Source organism: Cibotium barometz, chromosome 33, assembly GCF_041138505.1.
Source record: "Cibotium barometz isolate CiBa-2024 chromosome 33, ASM4113850v1, whole genome shotgun sequence".
Taxonomy (NCBI): domain Eukaryota; kingdom Viridiplantae; phylum Streptophyta; class Polypodiopsida; order Cyatheales; family Cibotiaceae; genus Cibotium; species Cibotium barometz.
The window spans coordinates 37,840,089-37,858,572 of NC_141078.1; positions in this window are offsets into that span (position 1 = coordinate 37,840,089).

The following is an 18,484-nucleotide window of genomic DNA, read 5'->3' on the forward strand; positions in this document are numbered from 1 at the left end:
CCCCAGCCCGTCAACCCAACCCCCAGCTCGCCTCTCTCTCGACCCAACCCCCGCTCCTCACCCCCCCTCGCATCACCCTTAGCCGCTCCCCAGCCTGTGCCCAACGGTCACCCATCACCCCACCTTCCTCGCCGCCCCCCAACTTGTGCGCAGCGGTCACTCGCCATTCCACCCCACTTCCTTCACCGCCAACCCCCCCTCCCCCCATTACCTCACCTGACCCCACCCTCTCACCCTACGTAGCCGACCATCCCCCTTTCTCACTCACTGCCCCCCTCGGACCCTCCCTCCCTCACCTTCCCCTCCCTCTCCCTCTGTTGGTGTGCTGGCCCCCTCACCCGTCCTCTCTCTCGAGTGTAACCCCTAGCCCTTCGCGGGAACTCACTGTTCCCCACTCCCCCGTCTCCTTCTCTGCCTCACCCTCCCCCTCTCTCGTACACCAACCCCCCAGCGCCCCCTCCCCTGCGCAGCAATCACGCCCTCCGTCCTCCTCTCTTTTGTCTGGCTGTGCACTATTGATGGAGCTCGTTGGCGCTGCAGACCTTCCTGCCACGCCCCACCACCCCATTCCCCACCTTTAAAAAAAAACCAAATATACTAATAATATTTATATATAGAAAACAAACGAACCAAAAGGTTGCTCCTTTTCCCAAACCCACCGACCAAAACCCTCGCCAACGGTGCCCACCCCTTGCCCCTCACCGACCCACCCCCCTCTCTCACCTCACCCGTCTCATCAAATCACCTGACCCCCTCCCCCTCTCTCACTACCGTCACTTCCCTCCATGCATCACCGCCCCCCTCCCGTCACTCCCCATCGGCACCCTCTCTCGCAATCGCCACCTCACCTTTGCATTATGCTGCGTCACATGGCCAATCTGAGTGAGTGGTTTATGGCTTGGGGAGCTATATCCTTATGTTTTGATCCTCCCAATGGGAGGACATGCCTCCATTATGCAGTAAAAAGCGGCCACTTTGATTATGTCCAACAAGTTTTGGATGTTGTCTAGATGCCCATAGTGGCACAAACATGTGGAGCTACACCTCTACACTTGGTAGCCCAGTAGTCCAACCATTCTACAGCATTTTGCAGCACATAGAGGGCTACACCTCTACACTTGGTAGCCCAGTCCAGCCATTCGACAGCATTTTGCAGCACATAGAGGATCATCTAAATGTGTTAAAGAGCTCTTGGCATGGGGTGCAGCTAGGTTGCAGAGAAACTCTGAAGGGCACACCCCTTCTTCATCGCTCTACAATACCATAACACAGGATGTGCATGTGCAGCTCTTCTCAACCACCCTTGGACTGCAAAGCCCTTGGTATGGCCATCTCCGCGCATTTTATGAGCAGTCTTGACATTGAAGCAAAAGTTCTGTGGGAGGCTGCCTTGGCACATGCTACTAATGCTTGGGAGAAGTGAATATTTTTCTATTAATGAGGTGGAATATTTTATGTATTGGCCATGGCGGCCAGATTTCATTCTGTATCTTATATGCCTGGACTTCGTGGTGACGGAAATTTTGCCCAAACGAAGTGGCCAGGGATTATTATTGTTTAGATTGGTTTTTGTGCTTTTGTTGAGGTAACCTTCTGTCGGATGCTTTGCCCAGGGGATGACAGTGGTAATACAGTTAGTGATACCTTGTTGGATGAAGTGCCCAGGAGCTTGCTGGATGAAGTGCCCAGGAGCTCCCTGTTAAATCATTTTTTTCTACAGCTCATAGATGAAGTTGCCCAGGAGCCTAGTTGATTCATTTTTATTTATTTTGTATCTCTCCAGAAGGTTTACCTGGAAGGATCATTGTATGAGGTATGCCTGGCAACCTACTTGCCAGATGTTTTTCCCGGAGGCTCACCTGTGTTTTCTTGGCTCATAAGCCACTTACAAGCTAAACGAATAAAGAAAGGCACACAGTGTACGATGATATACATCCAAACTTCCCAGATGGTGGCCAATGCTTGCTCCGACTGCCGCTGTCACCACCGGTGCCCTTCGATGACTCTGATCGCCGTCACCGCACCGGTGCCCTCCGATGACTTTGACCGCCGTCACCGTCGGTGTGCTCCGACCACTCCGACCGTCGGTGCCCTTTGACTACTCTGACCACTCCGACCGTCGGTACCCTCTGAGTTGCTCCGACCACTCAGACCGCCGGTGTGCTCCGACCACTCCGGCCCCCCGATGGCTCTGACCAAATTGGGCAAAATTGTGGCAATTGCTGGATGCATTGACTATGAGCATTGGATAGTCTATGACGCTATGCTTTTGGCTATGTGTCTTGATGCCTTGAATCATTGAGATTCGGCACCAAAAACAAAGGAAGTTTAACCAAAATTTTGACAATTTCTACCAGTAGCATAAAATACCAATTTAATCTAGAACCATTGGGGCTGATTTAAAGTGGTTTACATAGCTTGAAAGTACTATCCAAAAGCTACATTTGGAGCCCTGAAGTGCTCGATTTCTTTGTAGCTCCAGGTGAAGCAATTCTTAAACTCTTTAAGGAGAGCAACCAGCTCTTAAACCAATTCAAGTCCTTAGAGCGATATAAATAGGTTTGGCTTCCTCCCATGGTCTCGCAGTATCAACTTCCTTGACTTCAGCTAGGGCCATCGTATGATGTGGACAACCCATCTTCCTTAACTCTTTTTGCCATCAATTGGACCACCTTTCGTTCATCAATTGTGTAGGTTTTGGCCATAACTTTCTTGGCCTCTCGCTCTACCAAATCTTTGTTTTGTTTTCAGCGCCCAGCTTTTGTAAGCTTAGGCATTTCCGATTCTTGAAGGATTACTTCCTCCGTATGTTTCCCTTCAAGTGATATCTTACTTAATTCCTCACCCCAATCCTTAGAAAGCTTGTCGTGTACCTTAGTGGCTTTGAGGTATCTCAGCCACTAGGCATCCGTGGGTTTTCTTCATTAGCAAGGCATTTCATCAAGTAATATATCATTTCTGCTTTCATCTTTGTTTTGTTTTCAGCACCCAGCTTTTGTAAGCTTAGGCATTTCCGATTCTTTACTTCCTCCCTATTATGTTTCCCTTCAAGTGATATCTTACTTAATTCCTCACCCCAATCCTTAGAAAGCTTATCGTGTACCTAAGTGGCTTTGAGGTATCTCAGCCACTAGGCATCCATGGTTTTTCTTCGTAGCAGGGCATTTCGTCAAGTAATATATCATTTCTGCTTTCGCCATCTTCTAAGGCGCTGGGCACTGTTAGTACGGCCCTATGATCCAGTCCCTTCTATGCTAGAGACCTCCTTTTCTGATTCAATGGTTTACCAATTGACCATATAGACATAGGTAGTGGGAATAGTTCCAAACTCAACATATTGGGCTCCTCAGGGTTGCATCACATGTATGGTAGAGCTAGCACATGCATCCAGTTTTTAGTGAAATCCAGAGCAAGAAGTGATGCATACATTTTCGTTTCCTTTTTCCTCTTTGGATTTTTCCACTGTGGGCTGGCATATTTGTACGGATGTGGTTTGTTTGATTGTGACCGAATCATTACCAAACAGTTGCCCTTTCATGGGGTGTGCTCTCCATGTTCTTAGATCTATCTTTAGAAATTGCGAATCCCTGCTGCGAACATACACATGGTCTAATGCCCAATCATGCATAAATTTAGATTCCCACATGAAGGGTCTCCCCAATATTATGTCATATGGTCTGGTTGGCGCAAAAAGTCCATTACCTACAAATGTATGATAGTAGTGAAACATAAAGATTTTGAGTCTCACATTCTCTAAAAGCCCAATGGGCCTTGAAGATGTTTCGTCTATCATTTTAACGATAAGATCTGCTCTTTTTAGATCGAGTTTTTCCCAGTTTTCCTAACATTGTTTTGTGATGATGCTAACCCCCGCCCCACCATCCAGGATAGCTAGTGCCTTGTATCCATTATGATGAATTGGGATCATAGCATTAGTTTCGTCACTTTCGTAAATAACGCCCCAATACATTAACCGGTATCTTGACGACTCTGGTTGTTCTTTCCCTTGTGTGTTTTAAGGTTCTTTCTGCTACCAGAGGTGACAAAACATCCTCCTTTATGTCTGCCCATAATGTTGGTGAACTCCGTAGTAGTTGCCCCAATGGCATTTACAGAAGTGGACAGTATGGCCATGAGGCTGCCTATGTCTCTAGGTTCTCTAGAAATTGAGGGTTCCTTCCATGTGTGCGTCTTGTATCCATCCTTAGGGAGTGAATGGATGGACTCATCCTATGCATATTCCCCAAACATTCTTGACATCGTGTTTCCTTGATATCCCTCTTCTATCTCTTCTGGTATTGGAGTAGGTACGTCCAATTCCCTTTCCCTTGTTGGTTCGTTTCTTGGATACATTATATCCCTTACCTAGTTAGCCCTTAACTTGGCTTCGTGAAGTTGTTGACACTCTTCTACTGGGGCCCTGGCATCTTTGAGCTTCCTTATCTCCTCTTTGGCATTTGGGTATTCACGGAATCCTTTAGGGGTTGATGGTCTTTCCCCTTGCATCTCTTGGCTCTTTTTGTTTGATCGCTTGATCCCTTTCTTCTCTTGATTGGGTGGATCCGGTGTCGATCGTATCTTCTTTAGATCCATCTGGGATTGTGACCCTAGTGTCACCCTTACCTAATTTTTTCACCCTCCTTTGTCATTTAGTTCGGGAAATGGTTACATTTACTAGGTTCTTCCCTTTGTCCCCCAATTGGGCCTGGGCTCATGTCAGGACATTAAGTGGCATGATATCTCTTGGCTGCATACGAATGGTCGAACGGTGGCCTGGTTTGAAGTGGAAGTCAAACCACTTGTGCGATATGGACAATCTTTGATCAAATAATCAATCCCACATTTAGTACATGTAAGTATTGACATGTCATTTGGTGGAGCAGTCAATTGTTAGGGTTGGTGCATACGATCCACATTCTTGTTTGGACATTCAGCGATTCGATGCAATCCACCGCAACTAAAACATTGTAGTAGTCCTCTCCTCATGTTTGAGTTTATGTCCTTACCCTTCCATTGTACCGTGGTTTGAAACATAGGTATTGGCGTGTTATTCTATAGGACATAGAATTATGGTGCAATCTGCAGCTTCCTCATAGTACTCACCCACTGAGTTCCACTTCACGCACCATATCCATATCTTTTGATAGCTCTTAAATCAATACTTGGTTGATTTTAACCTATGGTGGTAGAACAAGTGGTGGTAGAGGTGAAGTGTCCTGTACCCAAAACATCCCCCTAGGTAAATAGGAAGAGTTTGGATGTCCTACAGCTGTAGTGATTTGCACAAGTGGTGCTAGTCAGGCAAATGGAGCTCTAGGTCCCGGCAACTATGCTATTGTTGAAACCTTGGATATTTGCACATGGAGGTGTCATGATTCCCTAATTTTACATAGTGTGCACAATAGAGTAGTTGCCTTGCTCTTAAATGTGGGCATTCGGTGGTAGTGTGATTCAATCTGCACATAGAGCACCACACCAATTCTCTATGGGGGTAAATATGGGTATGCCCATGCCCAAATGTTTCTCTTCCATCCTTTACCTTCAATTTTTCTAGTATTGCATTAGTGAGTTCACAGCCATGTTCCCGACTTGCTTGCTCCGAGTTCCAATCTCTTGGTGACTCGAAACCCACGAAGTCATTTGCTGTCGAAGATATTTTGTCATCTTCTGGTTGTGGCAATTCATACATATTTCTTCATATTCAATTTTGAGTTTACAACATGCATCCAAAGTAGCCGGTCGGGCTAATACCATATAATCATGCATCTTGTGGTCTCTAACTCCTCTCCGGAAGCAAGGCAATAACTGATCATTAGTAAGCCTTTCCCATAGTTTACACCTTGAATTTAAGTGCTTTAGCTGAGACACATAGTCTCACATATCGACTTCATTTCCTTCTATTTAATGTTGTGCAGCTGTGCCATAGGACTCCATCTTTTGCCACTTTCTGGCAAAGCTGGGCACAAACACATTCTGGAGCTCTGTGAAATTAACCTTATCGTCAGGTTTAAGGGTTCGGAACCATTAATGCGCTTTTACTTCTAGGGTCAGTGAGAGAAAGCATGAATCATTGTTACATCATTGACTGGCCCGCAGGTTTCAACTTTTACAGCTATAGTTGAGTGTGTGTGGCTCAGACGTCTTATGGTTGATTTAGGTGTTGGAGAGTCACGTACCATAAGTCCATTCACACACACACCCTTCTCCTACCCTTTTACATGACCTTAGTCTTTTAATACCCTCCCTCAATACTAACTGTGAAAGAATTGGAATAGGTGTTATTGGACATAGGTTGCCTTTATAACATTAGGCGTACAAGGATAGGAATATAGGTGTTGTTACATTGATATTTAAAACAAGTGCTCAGAGGAGTTAGAGGTTGATACAAAGTTAGCCTCTGACTCTTTGTTAGGACATTTAGAAGTGATATGTCCCGTTTGTTTACACTTGTTACATTTCATCTTGTTGGAATATTTGATCCAACAATTATTTGCAAAATGACCTACCTTTTTGCAATGGGTACACCTTACTTTGCTCACTTGATGTGTGACAAAGCTTGTTCGATATTCAATGGACTGGATGCACTTGGAGGCTCATCTCTTGACTGTAGAATCGTGAGGCTTAGGGCTTCAAAAGCCCTAAGCTTATGTGGCTTAAGCTTGCCCAGAGAAGGCGCATTGTTGTACGAAACCAATGCTGTAGTGAAAGCGTGCGCTTGCCTGCTAAGAGATTAATGCCGCGGCTGAGTGAGATGCAAACTAGAAATTGGTTGTACGATCCTGAGCGCCCGGAGGTAATCTTCATCTTCCTAGTTGAAATCACACGGCGCCAAGATATGGCCTCCACAAGAAGCAGCTGGAAGGCCTCCACTGGCTGTGGGTAGATGATATGCACTCAAAGAACACTTTGTTGACCTAGTCTACACCTTGCAAGTTGCCTAGCTCTAGATACCATGTTGAAATTTGTGGTGCTTATGCTAGATCAAGATGAGTGGAGGAGAGAGACCCAACAAATACAAGAACAAATCTTGTTTATTAAGTTGTTTATGCATACAACTTGGCCTTTGCACACTACATAATGCCTTCTAGCTTCACCTTTAAATAGGTGAGCTAGTGGACCATAAGTCCATTCACACACACACCCTTCTCCTACCCTTTTAAATGACCTTAGTCTTTTAATAGTGATGTGTGTGAACACACTTAGGACCGTCGGGGCACTTTTTCCCTCACTAGGAGGTTTTCTCCGCTGTGCGTATGTACACCCTCTTATCTACTCATTTTAGGGTGTGTACTTATATTTTGTATTTAGCACACATTTGTTCATTCTAATCTAGTGATTTTGTGTGCTATCAAGCTTCTCTATCTTGTGTGTGTGCATTGTCAACACTAACCCTAATTCCAACAGTTTCTTGATAGCTGGATATTGGTTTGTTTTTATGAATGAATATGAAGTTTTTAAGAGTTATCACCAACGTCTATCAGTGGAGGATCTCAATTTTTTTTTGTATTTTCTTCTTTTCTTTGATCCCCAAGTCTCAGGGATGTTGAGAATGTTTGTTTTTGCTTAGAGGGTTCACTGTATGTAAATACAATGCGTTCAAGGCTTGTTTTAAGAACCCCTTATCTGTGAATTTTCCATGAATAAAACACATCCTTTTTCTATTCAACCTATGAATACCCCCTTTATACTCTATATCACGTGCATTCAAGGCTTGTTTTAAGAACCCCTTATCTGTGAATTTTCCATGAATAAAACACATCCTTTATGTAAATACTCTATATCACGTGCGTTCAAGGCTTGTTTTAAGAACCCCTTATCTGTGAATTTTCCATGAATAAAACACATCCTTTTTCTATTCAACCTATGAATACCCCCTTTAAACAGTACCCTTCTGTATGCTAAAAAAAAAGATTTGAAAAATCCCTTCTGTTGAACCCACGTGCTACACTTACATATTTATGAGTGACTCCCCCCCCCTCGAGTGTTTTTATTTCAATGAAGAATAGAGTGCGTGGAGCTTGAGTTCTTTGTGAATTGATGAGTTTTTAGCCATGGTTCTTTATTTGTGTTGTTTTGATTTAGATTATTGGAGAGAAACACTTATGAATGCAAATATGTAGTTAGTTGTTTCAGAAAACTAAGTCAATCACCTTCAAACAATTGAGAGGCTAGAGTCAGACTGAGTCAGTTAAATGTCAAATCTTGTCAATTGTGTGTGTGTAGAGGGTGAGAACTAGTCTATCTGGGTTAAGTGGAACCTATTTTGAGTTTGGTCTAGCAATCCAAATTGTCAGCATTAGTTAGTAGTTAGAAGGAATAGAGGGTTGAAGGTGTCTCAAAGTTAGAAGGCAGTCAGGGAGGATTGTTTAGTTAGATTCTAGTCAATTGGAGCTATTCATGTCAGTTGATGATGAGAGGAAGGTTAGCTGTGTTGTGAGAAGTAAAGATCAAGATTGTAGGGAGCTTGGGCTAACTTGGGAGGACATTTAGAGGAATTAGTTAACTTATATTGTGGTGGGTAAGGTGTCCCACTGAGTCAAAAGTCGAGCAAGAAACTCGGGGGGGGGGGGGGGGGGTGGTCACTCATAAATATGTAGCTCTTCGTTTGCTACTTTTGACAAGAGTGAGAGGTGGAAGAGATTTATGAGTAGAATGTTCACTCTTGGCTTCACCCCATAGAGAAACCCCCCATTGAGACCAGTCAATTATACATCCAGCAACCTTCATTCATGTGTGACCAAGTATTACCAATTTAGGTAATGTTTTTGCAAGCATGACCATGAAGTATCCCAAGAAACTTGGTGTTCCAACTACCATTGATATTTCACCTTCAAAGAGGTTTCTACGAGTTGGGGTTTACCAAATGGTAGAGGTTTCTACGAGTTGGGGTTTACCAAATGGTTCCATGCATTGAAGGAAATTAAATTGTGACAATCCCCCATATTAAGCAATGCATTATAGAGCACTTTACCATAAGGGCTTGGCAATTGAATGAATGTTTATAGAGGTGCTATGTTCTCCTCTATGTGTACTTCAACTTCTTCCACAAAGGCTTGTGCGGATCCACGGATAGCTTCTCATCATTGTGCTACTATCGTATTTGCCTTTATTTAACTTCTTATCAAGCTTGATCTTTATTTCATTTTTCTTTTTCACTGGCTTCCTGCAACCCACAAGGCTTCCTCGTTTTGGTAAGAGAACCATAATACTTTTTGAATTTACTTCCTTGTTGGTAAGAGAACCATAATACTTTTTGAATTTACTTCCATAAAGGAAGCTGAACCCCGTCAAGGATTTCAACATGCATGGTACCTTGAGGTGTTATTTCATAAACTCGAAATGGTCATTTTCCTATATACTTGATTTTCTTTTTTTAATTGTGGACTCCATACATAAGTACAAGGTCATTGTCTTGATTTCCTTGTCCTTGTTGGGATTATTATCATACCACTTTTTCTTTGATCCTTTTCTATTAACATGTTCAGAATAACAATTTTTCATTATTCCTCCAATTATTGAAGAATGAGTAGCCAGTCGGTCAACATGTTACCCTTAAGTATCACTACAATAGAATAACAGTGTATCACTACAATAGAATAACAGTGTAGCTGCATTATTATAACTACAAGCCTTGGCAAATGTTAGGGTCTTTTTGCTGCTCTACAGATGCTAATATATTTGTTTTAAATAGGAGCACTACAACAACAGGAGAACTTTTCTCTTATTAGCATTATTAAAAACAAAAAAACAATGGTCAGCAAGGCAAAATAATGCTTGTTAGCACCAAAATAATGTTGTTGGGTAGTATTACTTTACTGTTATAAATGTTATTGAGTAGTGAAAATAAACTTGCAAAACAAAAAAAAGCTGAGGCATACTAGAGAGTTCTCATAGAACTCCCCAATCTGCCCCAGCAATTAAAAAACTCTCTCTCCCAAATCTTTTTTAAATAAAGAGATCATAGATAGAAGTAGACAAAAATATATATTCACTAAGTTCAAATGATTTTACAAAATATTGATAAGGCCTTTAGTCATATACAAAATAAAGCTAAAAGGGATGACTAATCATCATCCTCATCTTCATCGTCATCCTCATTAAGGCTTATGATGTCATGATTATATTACAATACTTAACAAAATTACATAAGTGTATGAGTCCAAAAATGTCATATACAAAATAAAGCATAATGGAAATCTATGGAGTTAGGAGTTGTATCGAGGGGTTAACATCTCACGCATTTCGATTATTATGGTCCCTCAGCTCCATACTCTTCTCTCAAATTTCCATTACTTCTCACTTGCACATTTGCACCATTTGCAGAGAGTAACATGGTTTGTAGTAACATGATCCTAAAACATCTATGGAGTTAGGAGTTGTATCGAGGGGTTAACATCTCACGCATTTTGATTATTATGGTCCCTTGCAGCTCCATACTCTTCTCTCAAATTTCCATTACTTCTCACTTGCACATTTGCACCATTTGCAAAGAGAAACATGGTTTGTAGTAACATGATCCTAAAACATCTATGGAGTTAGGAGTTGTATCGAGGGGTTAACATCTATGGAGTTAGGAGTTGTATCGAGGGGTTAACATCTCATGCATTTCGATTATTATGGTCCCTTGTAGCTCCATACTCTTCTCTCAAATTTCCATTACTTCTCACTTGCACATTTGCACCATTTGCAGAGAGTAACATGGTTTGTAGTAACAGGATCCTAAAACATCTATGGAGTTAGGAGTTGTATCGAGGGGTTAACATCTCACGCATTTCGATTATTATGGTCCCTTGCAGCTCCATACTCTTCTCTCAAATTTCCATTACTTCTCACTTGCACATTTGCACCATTTGCAGAGAGTAACATGGTTTGTAGTAACATGATCCTAAAACACAATAAAACTAACATAAGTGAAAATTAGTTTTAAAAAAGACAAAGAGGTTATGGTGTTAGGAATGTACTTACTTGCCATGGTCGCCAAGCATGGACTACAAAAATAACAATCCATCCTTTATCTTGTAGCTTTAGAAATACAAACAAATGAACATTGACTTTATGTTGTTATAAGGTATCCTTTTTTTCTTAAAAGATAAGATATAGTTTGAGGCAATATACTTACAAAGATTAGTGGGATATCTACTCCTCCTTCATGTGTAACATCATGCTACAAGTTTTTTGCCATCTATCCATGCATAGACATAAATATTTAAAACTCTTATGCATGCATAAAGCATATATATACATATGCATGCATGTATATTAGATCTATGTGCATGAGCTTCATTCAAAGCCTCATGCATGAGCTTAAGCTTTGTGAAAAGCCTCGTGCAAAGATTTGCATAAGGCCTTATGCAAAGAGCTACACACATAAGTAACTTAAAAAAACTCCCAAGCACCCGAGGGTGTGCCATAAGCATGAAAAACAAGGAAGAGATAGAGTGATCTCACCTTTAGCCTTATGCATAAACTTAAGAATAGGGAGCTCCTAGTGCATACCTAGGTATCTTCTAGTACATGCCCATATGGGAGCTCCCATGCATGCATTGGGAGATCCTAGTACATGCCGAGTTATCGTCATGCCACCTTCGGTAGCATCCGTGGTGCATTTGCATTGGAATCTACCTAAGCATGTCATTAACTACCAGTATGCTTAGATAGCACCTCATGCATATGATGCATAAGCCTTATGAATAGTATGGATAAGGATTATGCATAGCATTCATAGCCTACATGAGCCTGCATAAGACTATGGATAAGCCTCACGCATAAACCTTATGCATAAGCCACCGCACACATGAGGCTTATATATTAGCCATGTGCATAAGCCTAATATATAAGCCTCATGTATTCAGCTTATGAATAAGGTTTATGCATGAGATTATACATAAGCCTCATGTATGCGGCTTATGCATAAGGCTTATGCATATGGCTTTATGCATGAGGCTTATGCGCCCTAGACATAGATGAGTTGGATCATCAAAGCCAACATGTAAGAGAATATCACAACATGTGGAATATGTACATGAAGAAGTGACCTCTCAAGAGAGAAGTCACATCCCGAAAGAAAAACTGGGTGGTGTCATATAGAAAGACCATTTTCCCATGGCATGACTTCAAAAAAAGCATCATTATGAGAAGCATCATTATTATTATTATGAGAAGCATCATTTAAGATATCATAACCTCATGGGTATCATCATTACATGACACATGGTCCTTTTTTATGAGGAATCATGGCACCATGAGTATTATCAACAAATCATATTACCATGTGTAATAACTTAATCACAAGTCATCTTTGGATCCATGTCAGTGGGATCCTCAACTTTTTAAACGCTTATCATGTGAGTCAACATCTCTTTGGGTTCTTATATTTTATTGACTATTTCTTTCAAGATTGAGAACACGTGTGACCTTCGAAGATTTATAAACTGCTATTGTTTGTGACATAAAAATAAACTTGACTTACAAAATGACAAAGGAGTCTACATAGCTTAAAGAAATATCAATATTTTTCAAATAAAACTTTATTTTATAAATTTGATGAATGTAAGACACTTTTTTTAATGAGCTTTCTTGGGACAAATTCTACCACTATGCATAAATATACACATTATTTGACAAGAACTCAAAAAATATTAGAATACATAACAATATAAGCTCCATAATTTATGAAAAATCCTAAAAACATCCTCGAGTATTTTTCTAGACCCAAATAGCAAAGCCTTTAAGTATATACTTACGTTGATAGTTTACATGACATAATTATTTGCTCTATTATTTTTATAAGCAGATGGTGGGCATGATATACAACCAATGCTAAGATTTTAAAGAGGGAAACTTATAGGTGTGCAAAGGTATACTTCTATTCATATATATATATATGTAGAATATGGTAACTATGGAGGCTCTAAGTAAACCTAAGCATGTTAAAAGAGTAGAAAATTGAAATATTTTTTCAACAGGACAATTTTAGAGGCAGACATCATATAGCCTATGGGTGTAAATTTTGACCCACATAGGCATTTGTTTTCATGCATGAAATTCTTGTTATGCAATATGGATAAGGGTGGCAAGAAGAAATTGTAGCCTATATGCATATGTTGATGTTTGATCCAAATAGCCATTATCATGAATGTAGGGGATGGTATTTATAATTATTTAGAGTAGATGTGAAGGATGTTGAGAGATAGTATGTTTAAGGGTAGTGTAGAATGAACTCTGTTTATAATTATTTGGAGAACATGCAAAGGATGTTGAGAGATGAAATCTTCACCTGACATTGTCTTTGTGTACAAAGAGAAAAGAGAGGAGCTTAGGGCTTCTGGAATGGTGGTAGAGAAGAGGAGCTTGGAGCTTTCACGATGATGGTAGATTTAAGGTCCCCTATGTTGGAGAGCATACTACTACACATAGGCACGTGTATTTGCTTATACTTCTTGAGCTTCAAAATTGAATTTTAGAACAAAAATCAAGATTAGCGAATCAATCGACTCATGGTTTTCCAAATCAACGGAGCCTTACACATCTAGATTAAAACCAATGGATTACAGGTCATCATGGATTATCTCATCTAACTCTTCTACTATCATGAATTTTTGGCATCTACTATGTAGCGATATTATTTATGATACAAAGGTTACATGGTTACATAGACAAACATTTTTTTTAATGACCTTCTCTCAAATTTGTAGACAAACATTGTGACCATATATATGTTTTTCAGGTCCTTAGCCCTAAACCTATATTCTACCTATATCACCTTAACCTAGGCATATTTTTTCTTCAATTCTATGATTTATAAAGAATTTTTTTTTGAGATTTCATTGGCTACTATCTACTATTTGGAATGAGTTACAAATTTATTGGTGATGAAAATAAAAACAATTCTCATAAAAAATGTAAAAATATTTCAAAGTTAAGAAAAATAACCCCCTAAAAGTTGATGTTTTACATCAAGTTGATGCAAAACATCAACTTTTCCACACAACTCGATGTTTTGCATCAAAGTTGATGCAAAACATTAACTCTACCACAAAACTTGATGTTTAGCACCAAGTTTCAGATGCTCCAAAGAAGAAAGTTGGAGGGTCGGAGGTCGATTTTTATCATAAACGGCCATGTTTTAGCGATTTGTGGAATAGGTTGTCTGAGCATGCCAACGTGGATAGGATTGCTAAAATAGGTCATTTGTGAGAATCCATCTCCGATCCTTCAACTTTCTTCTCCGGAGCATCTGAAACTTGATGCAAAACATCAAGTTTTGTGTAGAGTTGATGTGTTGCATCAACTTTGATGCAAAACATTGAGTTGTGTGAAACATTTGATGTTCTGCATCAACTCGATGCAAAACACCACCTACATCGAGTTGATGTTTTGCATCAAGTTGATGCAAAACATCGAGTTGATGTTTTGCATCGAGTTGATGCAGAATATCAACTTTTCCACACAGCTCGATGTTTTGCATCAAGTTGATGCAAAACATCAAGTTTTATTGAAAAGTTGATGACATCGAGTTGATGCAAAACATCAACTTTTTCACAAAATTTGATCTTTAGCATCAAAGTTGATTGAAAACATCAAGTTTTGTGGGAAGTTGATGTTTTGCATAACGTTGATGCAAAGCATCAAGTATTGTAAAAAAGTTGATCTTTTGCATAGAAAGTTAATGTTTTGCATATAAAGTTGATGTTTTACATTAACTTGATGAAAAATATCAAATTTTCATAAAAGTTAATGTTTTGTATGAAGCTGATGAAAAACATCAACTCTTAACTAAGAAGTTTTTACTTAGTATTAAGTTGGCCCCAAATGTTGTAGCTAAAATATCCTTTCCATGTGTAGTAACCAGTAGGATTCGAACCCAAGTCCCTGCCGCCTGATATTTTACAAAAAAGTATTTTAGAAAGTATAAACTTTTGTTTCTTAAAGGCGAGCTTTTTCATGCTTTCTAAACTTATTTAATAACTAAAACTACCATTTTAACCCCTTTTTGTCATATCAAGGACACATATTCTTTAAAAATGAGTATGTACTTATTTTTCAAAACTAGAAAACTTTTAAATAGCCTATTCATGATATTTTAAAATTCATATGTATGTAACAAGGGTGGTTGCAAGATGAGGTTATCTAGTTTCATGTAGTGGGCACCCTTGGCTTTAGCCTGAAAACATGCATTTTTTCAAGAAGAATAGCCAATCTCTCCTAGTTAGCCAAGGAGTTTTACTTCAAGGTCTTCTAATGAAACATCATATGAAAAGTTGGGCACCTAAAACTATAATCTGATCGAATATCCAATAATTGCAAATCCCCTTTTCTTTGGGAACCAAAATTGTATACAAGCCCTATCGGAGGTTTAGACAGGTACAAATAACATAGAGCTTAACTTGATTTATTGAGTAATTTTTGATGTGTTCTACTATTTTCTATATTATTTAAAATGTATTAGAACTGTTAAAAAACATACTATTTTGTCCTCCCACCACATCTACCATTTAAAATGCTTAAACTATATGGATCTAGTGATGATTAGGTTGGGAAAGATTAGTATAATGTGGGTATAAGGTAAAATTACAAATCTAACGGTTGGATTTTTATATATTTACTTTGGAAAATTTGTTATGACTGTTAGAGGCCCATTAAATCAATTATAATTTAATTCTAGAAAATCAAATATTGAATCTTTCAATCTAAAAACTCTAGGGATCAATATGCTTGTTGCCATGAATTTATTTAAAAAAAAGGCTTAATTTGAGTATGGAAAGGTCCATTTTCAATCCTCCCAAGTAAAAATTCCCATATTGTGTCCACTCTTCCCTTTTCAAGTCTAGAACCAATCCTAGCCAGGTTTGGAAATCTAGGCTTGGTAAACTTCAGAGCCTAGATATCATTCCATGTATGAGGCTTGGGTAGGCAGCACAAATCTTATATATGCATGCCACTTTATGTCCACATCAGCTTCGAGAGGATCCACATAAGCAGCTTGCCACCTCCACTCTCCATGTCAACATGGTTAACCTAGTTGACTCCCCACCTCATCATCCTAGTGCCACATCTTCTTGCCACCTTTGCATGCCACCTCGCAATTGGTGACATGGCATGCCACATCATGGAATTGCCACATTAACCATAATAGTGCCATATGTCAAGAGAATGCCATGTGTCATGCATGCATGTGACACATGGCACCTCATTCCCACCTCCCCTTTTTTTTCAAAAATATATTTTTAAAAAATTTAATTTAGTAATTTAGAGAAATAGAATATAAAATTTTAAATAATAAAATATATATAACTTATTAAATAAAAGAATTTAAAATTACTAATTTTAAAGGATTATATTTTAGAATTAGATCAATAATATTATTTTTAAAGTTAATGTTATTCAATTTAAAAAAATAAATTTTTAAGTTTAATATTTCTTGAAAATATTTTATGTAGAATAAACCTTTGAATAAAATAAAAAAAAAATACATTATAAAAAAATATAGTTATATAATTATAAAATAAAAGATATATTTATATATCTAGTAATGATAAATGTTTAGACTTGTTAATAAATATTATTAATAATATTAAATTTTAAGTGGATAATAGTTTATCTTTATGTTTATCTTAATTATCCAATCAATCTTAGATAGGAAATTCAATGAGATTTGAAGTGGATAACCTATTTTTCCTATATAATTACACATCTCTTGTACTATCCCACACTTATCTCTAGTACTATCCCATCATTGAGCCTTCATAATTTCTTCTCTCTTAGCTTCCTTGAGAATGGGTTCTCAAAGTCGTAGGAGTGAGAAACGTGATAGGACTAGACATCCCCCCGTCCACCAAGTTCAAGAGGAGGAGAGGAAAGGGTAGCTCATGAGAGAAAGAGAGAGTGGAGAGCACGTCAACGAGCAACACCTTCCGTTTTGGCGATGATCCAAGCCTTGCTCCTCCTCTTCCACTTCCTCTCCCTCCATTGTCTTCCCCCCCACTACCCCTTAGTTTAGATAATCCACATGAATCCCTTCTTAAGTCCCCTTCTCTTCTACAAGAACCCACCCCCCCTCCTTTGGGTGCCCATTGTGTGGATAGGAAAGAACTATCAAAGTCAGGGGCACATCGTCGTGCCCATGCAATCTTCCATTCCTATTTCAAAGACCTCACGCCTTCATCACAGGCATGTGTGCTTGATGCTTTGATCGTTCTACCCAACATGGCCAACTGCAGGGCGCTTTTCGACATTGGAGGTCGAAGAGAGAGGAGAGCTGGCATGGCGGTGCTACAAAGTGTTCATCATTTCTATATAGTTAACAAGAAGAGGAACTTCACGGCGGATGCTTTGGCGGTGCTACAAAGTGTTCGTCATTCCTATATAGTTAACAAGAAGAGGAACTCTGCGGACGCTTTGGCTGCTCGACGGGCTATTGTGGTAGCCATAAGTAGCTCCCAAATGAAGGGTAAGGTGAGTGCCACATCTCGCATTCTTTCCATAGCACCACACGCACTTAGAGTTGGGTCTATTAGACGACAAAGTTTAGATGCCAATGAGGTTGGTGCTTTGTGGGGGTGAGTAGCGGTCGTGTAGCTCTAGGCATGATTGCCTACTAGATGAAACCACTAGAGCCTTGATAGAAAGTTTTTGGGAGGAGAATTGTCGTGCCTCGCTAGTTTTCAAGAAAGCTTTGCGTAAAAGAGTGACAAGAGGAGTGTTCATTGAACACGGTGCTTGCTTTCTTGAAATGACCCAAACAGAGTTGTATTCTCAGTTTGTGGCATCGTATCCAGAGCTTAAAATTGGGCAAAGGTCATTTGAGGGGTGTAAGCCTTGGTTTGTGAGGTACTCACGTCAGCGTGACACATGTTGTTGTCGCTACCATGTTGAGTTCAAACTTTTTTATGATGTGTTCCGTTCTCTTAGTGGGCATAGAGAGTTGCCTCGTAGTCCTCGTGATTTCATCCACTCTCTTTTGTGTGCACGCACGGAGGATGCCCAGTTCCATAGGATGCCTTGTATGGAGAGCAATTGCACATCATGCACGGTTCACTTGCACATCTTCAAATGGTAGATCTTGATGGAAGTGACCAAGAGATAGTGCCATGGCAACGTTATGAGTATGTGACACACCAGCTCCAGAGTGGTGGATAGTCCAGGAAGTTGCAGCTTGTGGACAAACATACACCACGTTGTCACTTCACAGCCACATTTAGGGAGTAGATCTACCCCTATATACAGCACAATCATTGTGCCAAGTGGCAAGATCGTCAGTTCCGAGCATGCTTGGCAGAGTTTCCTATTGGTGTGGTCGTCTCTGTGATTGATTTTGCAGAGAACTACACCTTCACACCTTTTTAGGAGATACAATCTGAGTATTACTTCTCAGAGCAGGTAATGGTTATATTTCATAATATTTGTTTCGTGTTTGAGCTATAATACTTATTTAATTTTTTGTGTCCTAATCGTCTGTGTATTGCTTACCTCACCAGGTTGCTAT